The sequence below is a fragment of the Beta vulgaris genome, chromosome 6 (genome assembly GCF_026745355.1).
Source record: "Beta vulgaris subsp. vulgaris cultivar EL10 chromosome 6, EL10.2, whole genome shotgun sequence".
In the NCBI taxonomy this organism is placed as follows: domain Eukaryota; kingdom Viridiplantae; phylum Streptophyta; class Magnoliopsida; order Caryophyllales; family Amaranthaceae; genus Beta; species Beta vulgaris.
The window spans coordinates 30,736,207-30,745,380 of record NC_079207.1 but is presented as its reverse complement, the minus strand read 5'-3'; positions in this window follow the sequence as shown (position 1 = coordinate 30,745,380).

Here is a 9,174-nt window from a genome sequence, read left to right as displayed (position 1 = left end):
AATAGATTACTTGTTGGCGACTTTGAATGTAAAGAGGCGTCCATGACGAATTACATAAAGTTGATTCAAGAAGAAATAAAACCATTGAAGCGATTTGTACTCGACCGGATTCCAAGGTATGAGAATCATCAAGCCGATGCTCTCTCAAAACTAGTCAGTTTGACCGAAGGGGATGTACCGCGAACTGTCTTTTGGGAGGTAAAGCCGGCAAAGAGTATTGATCAAGAGCAAGTTATGTTCCTCTGTCGAGGAAATGTTGGAAGACTTGACATCATAAGAAGACTGGACGTCTGCGCTCAGATCATAAGAAGACTGGACGCCTACCCTCATATCCCTTGGAAGCCAAGTATGTGAAGGCAAGGGAAAAGTGGTTCGAGCTTTAGGATGAAACATTGTACAAAAAAACATTGAACCGACCACTCTTGTAGTGCATTACTAGGGAGGATGGGTTGGATGTCTTGAAAGAATTGCATGAAGGAGCTTGTGCCTCTCACATTGGGAGAAGAGCATTAGGAGAGAAGGCCTTAAGGACAGGGTATTATTGACCCACCTTAAAGGAAGACGTCTTGGTCTATGCAAAAGTGTTTGATCGCTCTCAGAGGCATGGCAACATGTATCAAAAGTCGTCCAATTATCTGACTCCAACTCTTTTTCCCCTATCCTTCGCCAAATGGGTAATGGATATCTTAGGGCTATTTCCTATAGTGCCTAGCCATAAGAAATTTGTGATAGTAGCAGCAGACTACTTAACTAAATGGGTCGAGGCTGAGGCTGTGATAGGGATCACCACTAATGATGTAAAGGTGTTTATCTGGACGAACATCATTACAAGATCTGGTATGCCTCAGTCTACTTTCTTTGATGATGAACGCAGTTTGAGACGCCTAAGCTCAAAAAATGGCTGGCCAATCAGGACATTAAAGGTCACTTTGCTATTGTTACTCATCCTCAGGGAAATGGGAAACTGGAAGCCTTTAACAAGATCGTCTCAAACGGCATAAAGAAAAAGCTGGACAATGCGAAAGGTCTGTGGCTAAAGGAGCTACAATTAGTTCTTTGGTCAATCAGATTCAAGGTTAAGAACTGAACTGGGGAGACTCCATTTATGCTTGTCTATGGCTCAAAATCCGTCCTTCCCATTGAAATAGGAGAACCCACCTTACGAGTTATGCTATATTCAAAAGAAGCCAACTGGGCTGCTCTTCGCACGGCCTTGCACCAGGTTCGAGAAGTCCGGGGTAATGCTCTACTTAGAATGCAGCTGTATAAACTGGGAATGGCTCGTGAGTTCAACAAGAGGGTGACCAGACGACCATTGAAGGTAGGGGACCTTGTCTTAAGAAAAATGAAAGTATTTGGTCGTGCTATAGAAATGGGCAAGCTCACGCCAAACTGGGAAGGGCCTTACAAGATCGTCCACGAAGTCCATAGTGGCACCTTCCGTCTGGAAGCGATGGACGGTCGTCCAATTCCTCCGACGTGGAACTCGGAAACTTTGAAAAAATACTACATCTGATGTAATTTGAAAGATGTAATTGCCTGATAACAAAATGTCATAGCACATAAATGAAAAAGTAGAAATATATACATGTATCTTGACCCCCAGCCAAGCAAAATTCATATAATACAAATTTACTTTCATTCTATGACTGTCTCTTTACTTGTTATGCCTTGCTATTTGATTAAGGGCACCCACCATCGGCCAAGTCGGTGGTCTAGAATAAATATTCATAAAAAAACAATAAAACACAAAAACCCTCTATTAGGAGAATGATCAACAAGTTAAAACCCATTAAGGTTTACACATGACGAAGGCCACCAATTGATAAACTTATAAAGTTAACATCAATACCCTAAACGAAAGCGACTGGAATTATGATAGCCTGAATTTTTAAGCAGGTTCAAATATTTTGTTATCTATATTAAGTCTTCATCACGCTTTGGTCGATTAAGTAGTTAGAATTCTCTACAACATCATAATAGGACAAAAGAGGATAAGAACCGTCATTATTAATGGTTAAGAAAACTTGTGGATAAGCACTAACATTCTTAGTGATTAAGAAAGCTTGTGGATAAGCACTATCATTCTTAGTGGTTAAGAAAGCTTGTGGATAAGCAATATCATTCTTAATGGTTAAGAAAGGTCAAAGAGGATAAGAAATATCATTATCAGTGATGAAGAAAGCTTTTAGAACCAATAGTTAAGTTAGAAAGTCCTTGAGAGCCTTAAACATTAATATTGTGAAAATCATATGGAGATTGTTTTATCGGGTAACGATGAACCTCTAGTTAACAGCCTTTCGGGGTTGAATCCGAGCTCGGAACCTAACCAAACTTGATATATGACATACTTGGGATTTCTTAAGGTTAACATGGTCATTTTCGCCCAAGAATTACGTGGCTCAATAGGGTAAGTTGCTTACATAGTAAAAACTGGCCAGCTAAAATTACAGCTCAGACCTATGCTCAAAGAAAGCTGCTTAGCAGCTACTTAAGTGTCGATCTCTCAAAGCCCTTTGTATGAATGAAAGCCAAGACCTAAGTCTAACACCTCAAGAAAGAACGACCCAAAAACTCCAAGAAACCGATGTTGCCCAATTACATTTCCCTCCTCCCTGGGTACCGCCAGAACATCGTATAAAAGCCTGTTTTGGGTTTTCGTCTCTTTTCTCTTATTTATTCCTCTTGGAAACCCACTTTTCTTTACATATAACTCTTCTCGATGTCCATACAAAGTAGTTCAAGCTTCAGTTCCAATCTTTAGACCATAAACAAATGTAGAAAACCGTGCTGAAAGATCACATAAGTTGCTGTAAGTTAAACAGATTACACCTCTGGTATTTAAGCTTAGTTTTTCATATCTATAAACTTGTTGAAATAAATATTTAGAATTTTATATATTCAACGGAAGATGTAGGAGTAGTTAATCAATTGGATTAAGGAGTTTCGTTGCCTTAAGCATCCTTAGTGAAGGTACACACTTAGTTTTGTTTTAACCTAGAGATTTCCATACCTATAGTTAAGTGATGGTTTCTTTCTAGTGTAAAGCATGTTTATGAAATGAATTTATTTATGTTGTGTATTTTATTATGTGTATATTGAGTATATTACATGGATATATCATGCTAAGGTTCAATAGAGATGTTTTATTTGACCTAAACAACACTTATACACTAAGTTGTTACGATTATGCTTCTAAATGAAAGATGTTTAGTACACAAAGTTGTGGATTAATTGTGATGATTGAGCTGGAGTTGTTATGTTGTTGTTGTTTTGGAGTTGTTGTGGTGGTTATGGTGAATTTGTTGTGGAGTTGTTATTGTTGTTGTTGCTCTGTTGTAGTAGTGTTGTTAGGTTATTGTGGCTTTGTTGTTGTGGTTGAGGTTATTCATCGTCGTTGTGAAGTGTTGTTCCTATTTGTGGTTAGTTATATGATCCGAATATAAGTACAATTAGTTTACAGAATTTATAATTAAGAGTTTGGAATTATGGTTATGTAGTGGGATGCTAGTTATATGGTGTAGTTAGTGTTATTGAACTTATAGTTGGTCATGAATTGAGGGCCAAGTATCTAGAATGTTAAAGGTTGATAATTTGTGAATTGGGAATTAGTTGTTGTGTTATTGTTGTGGTGGTTGTGTTGCTCTTGTTATGTCGTTGTTGCGCTTGTGTTGGTGTCCTGTTCTATTTTTCGTCCCCTCTATTGTGGTGGTGGTATTGTTGCTTTATGATTGATGGTGCGTATGGTTGATGTTGTTGTTGTTGTAGTCGTAGTTGTGATGGTTGTTGCAGTTGTGGTGGCTGTTTGTGGAATTGTTGTGGTGGATGATATTGGGTTGTTGTTATTATTGTTCGTTGTTTGTTTGTTGTTGTTGTGGCAGTGCGTTGTGTTGTTCTTGAACAACCCAACTACACCACTAAAACAACGCATCATCACCACCAACAACCTCAACAACAACTAAACAACGACAACCCAATAACAATAATACTACAGCGACATAATAGCAGTAACAATAAACAGCAACAACCCAACACCACCACCAACAACTCCACAACTACAACAACAAGCAACAATAGCCCAACAACAACAAACAACAACAACTTAGCTTAATTTACAAATATAAGGGTCTAAAAAGAAATAAATTTACCTCTGCTCACAAGAGCAGCGACGGAAGAACAGAGAGGAGGAGTTTCGAGGCTTCGACGGCGACAACAACTAGCACCAGGCGACGACCGCTAACAACCAGCAAGACCAATGGCAACACCGCTAAAAACAACAACAACAACGACGAAACAGAGGAGGAGATAGAAAACGAGAACATCAATGGTGGCGACAAGGGGGAAACTCCGACGAGCCTGGAAGAATTGCCGGCGACGCGCAGGCGAAGGTGAGCGAGAGAGTTTCACGGGGTTTGGGTTTTCGGGTTTTCCTCAATTGCGGTTTGGGAGAAATTAGTTTTCACGGGGAAGGAGAAATGAAATTTGATTGGATTTCTTTCGGTTTGGGTTTTGTTTCACTAAAACGATAAAATAACAAGGCAGTCTAATGGTTCGAGAATGAAACCGGTTTTGGTTTTCTATTTGGGCCAAATACCGCTCAACTTAAACTTAGAATCCTTAATATATATTATTAATAATAATAATAATAATAATAATAATAATAATAATAATAATAATAATAATAATAATAATAATAATAATAATAATAATAATAATAATAATAATAATAATAATAATAATAATAATAATAATAATAATAATAATAATAATAACTACTTCCTCCGTTTTTTTTTAAGTGTTACACTTTCAAAAATTGTTGTTCCCTAGGCAAAAATTGGAGGAGTAATTAGGAGAGAATTAACATGGGATTTAAGGGAAGGGAGGAGAGAGAAAAGAGGACCCAACTTGGGTTCCCCACCACCACCCCAACAGCCCAGAGAACTCCCACCACCACCCCACCACCCACCTGAAATACGAACCACCCACCCAGCCACCCAAAACCCCACCCCACCCACCCGAACAGCCACCGAAAAGCCCACCCCACCCGCCAAAAACCCTACCCACCCACCCGAAAACCCCACCCACCCACCCGAAAACCCCACCCCATCGCCGAAATCCCCACCCACCCACCCGAAAACCCCAACCACGCGCCGAAAACCCACCCCCACCTACCGAAAACCACCCAATTTTCTTCGCGTAAAACCCTCGCCTCCATTTTCGGCGGTTTCACAGCATAAAATTCGTGCGCATCCATAAAATTCGTCACCATAAAAGTAAAATTTGTGGGTGGGGTAGCGAAGAAAATTGGGCGGGGATTTCACATCGTCACCATAAAATCGTGCGCATCCATCACATCGATTTTGCGCGAAGAAAATTGGGTGGTTTTCGGTAGGTGGGGGTGGGGATTTCGGTGGCTGGGTGGTGATTTCGGTAGGTGGGGAAGGATTTCGTGGGTGGGGGTCTTGTTTTCAGGTGGGTGGGGTGGGGTTTTGGGTGGCTGGGTGGGTGGGTAGCGATTTTGGGTGGGTGGTGGGGTGGTGGTGGGAATTTGCCGGGCTCTGTGGTGGTGGGTAAGGAGGCTGCGAGGTGGGGGAAGGGATGGGGCAGCTGAGGTGGTGTGGGAGGGGTGGTGGAAGAGAAAGAAGGAGGTTTAATAAATTTTGGATTAGTATATAATAAGGTTGAATTGAGTTAGTTTAATTTTGATTAATCCTTATAAGTAAGGGTAAGTGAGTAATTTTACAGCATAAAACTTTCCAATTTAGGAAATAAAAAAAAGTGTAACATCTATTTAGAAACATGCAATTTAAGGAAAGTGTAACATTTAAAAAAAAACGGAGGAAGTATATAAAATTAATATAACAAATATATTACAACAAGACAAATTAAAATAATACTCCCTCTGTTTTTTTTTTATCATTCCTACTTTTCTGTGCGCGTCTTCCAATGCAAGTTTTAAAACTTAAATATCTTTCATTATATATTAGTAAAAATTATAACGATTGAATATTAATAAAGTACTAATTGAGACAAATCAAACAAGACCCCACATGACTATGTTTTTTCTTATAAATTGAAAACATTTGAGAAGATTCTCTCTATGCATGAATAGTGTCAAGATTCCAAGTGAGAAAGATAAAAAAAACAAAGGGAGTACTCCACAACTTAAATAAAATAAGAATTTTCGAAACATAATTAACTTAATAAATATATTTGATATTTAAATAAATGCGCTTAAAAACAGGGCTATTACAGAGGAACGGTGCGAGTGAGGGTTCTATTGAGAGACTCCAATTGAGGGAAGTAATTGGGAGGGAGGGAAAAGTGGGCTTAATTAGAGAGAGTCGAAAATTAATTACTTCTTATTGGGAGGGAAAATCAGAGTCCAATCAAGTGCTTGGGTTGATTAATCAACCGGAGCACATATTTCACAAGTGCTTGGGTTGATTAGTCATCCGGAGCACTTGTGAATAAGTGCTCCGGTTGATTAATCAACCCAAGCACTTGATAAGTAGCACAAGGAGTTTTTTCCACTAGTGATAGCAAGAGCATTAATTTCCATCTTTTCGAAATCTCCTTTACCAAAATCAGATATAGATTTAGGAATTACCTCATTCTTGTCATTAGTGGTAGTGACTTCAAAATCACCTACCTCTATGACTCTCCATACCTGGTAATTGTCGGCTTTGATAAAGATCTCCATTTTGTTCTTCCAGTAGGTGTAGAACTTACCATTGAACATTGGTGGCCTCTGCGTAGAGTATCCTTCTTCAAGTTTCTCTCTAGTATTCATATTTTTCAAGATCTTGAACTCAACAGGGATTTTCTGATTTTTAGAGTTCCCGCTCTGATACCAATTGTTATATAATATGAGCACTATAAGAGGGGTGGTGAATTATAGTGAAAGAATAAGCTATACTTGTTGCGGAATTAAAATTAAACTTGGGAACAAACAATGGGAACATGATAAGTGGACTTTAGGTTCACTTATTTGCATTTAGTTTAGGTCATTTAGATTCATTTTAGGCCATTTAGTTCCCTTTTTCTTTCCCTTTTCCATCTTTTCTCATATTCTCATGTTTAGCATTTAGTTTTAGTTCATTTGCATACTATTAGGTTGCATATAGGTCATTTCGTTTGCATGTGCATTCTACCCCCCTCCCCCATCTAATATGTTCTTGGAGTGTTTTGAAGCAAAGATAAGCAATGAAGAGGCTCCAAGCAGGGGAGCGGGCGCTCCTTATCAGACAGAGGCAACTGACAGTAACATGGAGCGACCCAGGAGCGACCAAGGAGCTGGCGCTCCAAGGCCGGAGCGGGCGCTCCATGTTAGAAGGAGCGGGCGCTCCGTCGTCGAAGCTTTACACTAATGGGCAGAAACATTGGAGCGACCCTGGTGCGAGGCTGGAGCGGGCGCTCCATTTTGGCAGGAGCGGGCGCTCCAACGCCCAGATATCCCGATTCTTTTTGTTTCGTGTTTTACAACTTTGCCCTTATTTCTACGGGGTATAAAACCAATTTTGTAATAATTCTCAATAGTTTTTTAATTTCCTGAAAAAAATTAATTAGTTCTAATTAGAGAGAGTTTCTAGAGAGAGAAGTAGAACTTAGAGAGAGAAACTATATCTAAACTTTTGAATGTGGGTTATTGAAGCTATTTTAATGGAGTTTTGCATTTGAATATCATCCATCTTTGAGTATTACTTCTATCTTTTCTCTTATTTGCTTTTATGTTTGTTTTATCTTGCTTTGGTATTGATTAGCAGTAATTAGTTGATGATTAGCTTATTAGATATGATTTTCACCATTATTGCTTCACCATTGTTGCTTCAAGCTTTTTATTTATCCCTTTCCATGGCTAGTGACTAGATTAGTAGCTAGGGGAAGGGGATGACCTTGCTAACCATGAGTTGGCTTTAAAAGTCAAGCTTGGGGGTGTACTTTGGGTGAGATTGTGTTGTCTAACTAATTTGATTGCCTTGTTTATTTGATTGATCACCATTTGAACTTGTTGTGGAAATCTAAGGTGAAGGATTGAGAAATAAATCTTAGATAGACCTTTAGCTAGATGATAGGTTGGCTTCACCATGAGAATAGGTGTTTGACTCCCTAGGACCTCGTTTGGATCACTATGAGTTGTGGAAATACTTGATTAATCGATTTTACCATAAGAATAGGTAAAATCGGTTGATTAAGTCCTTCTAATTAGCTCGAGAGAGTAATTGGGAAACATTTGAGTGATCGAGTCCCCTAATCTCCCCTATTGAATCCCCTTGGCTTGACAATTTGGTTGATGATCTGTTAGCTCGTGGATCCCCTATCCCTAGTGTCCTTTTAATATAGTTTAATTCGGATTATTTAATCTATTTGTTAGCTTCTTAGTTCCTGATTTCTCAGTTGTTCACTAATTTCAAAAACCCCCCCAAAAAAAAATAGTCTTAGCTCGCTAAATCACATTCAACCCTTGATTAATCTTTGCTTCCTTGTGGATTCGATCCTTTCTTACCCTATATTAGGCTAAGTTAGGTATTTAATTTGGCACGTGCAACGACCGTGTCAGAACACGAGAGATTTAGCAAGGAAAAACTTCATAGGCCTAGTAGGAAGAAACAACCTCGACCACAAGGGATTTTAAAACAACTTTCCACTATAATAGGCCAAAACAACTCTGATTACAACCTATTACTTTTCTCTTGATTCTCAACTTAAGTCACTCAACTCAAGTTCCCAACGACAATTCGCACAACTAACGTTCCTCTCAAACTTCACTCGAAGTTCCTTTCTCTTTCTCTTTCTCTTTCTCTTGCTTCACTCAAAGCTTCTCACACTTACAAGAGTTCACTCAAACACTTTACTCAAAAATACACTTTGTAAAACAATGGAAGAGTAATAAACTCGATTAATGTAAGTAGGAATTCTCTCAAGGAAAAGGCACTGACTCTTTTAGACAACTAAGACAAATTAGCTAAGTCAGACACACATTTGGTGTGACTAATAAAAGTCAGACACACTTTTGTTCTAATGAATTAAGCGCCTATTTATAGACAATTAAGACAAGACATTTTCTCCACTAATTAAACCATTATCACATGATCTCCATGATTTTAATTAATTAATTAAATAAATTGAATATTCCATGACAAGTATAACCCACTACTTCACTTCATAAGAGAA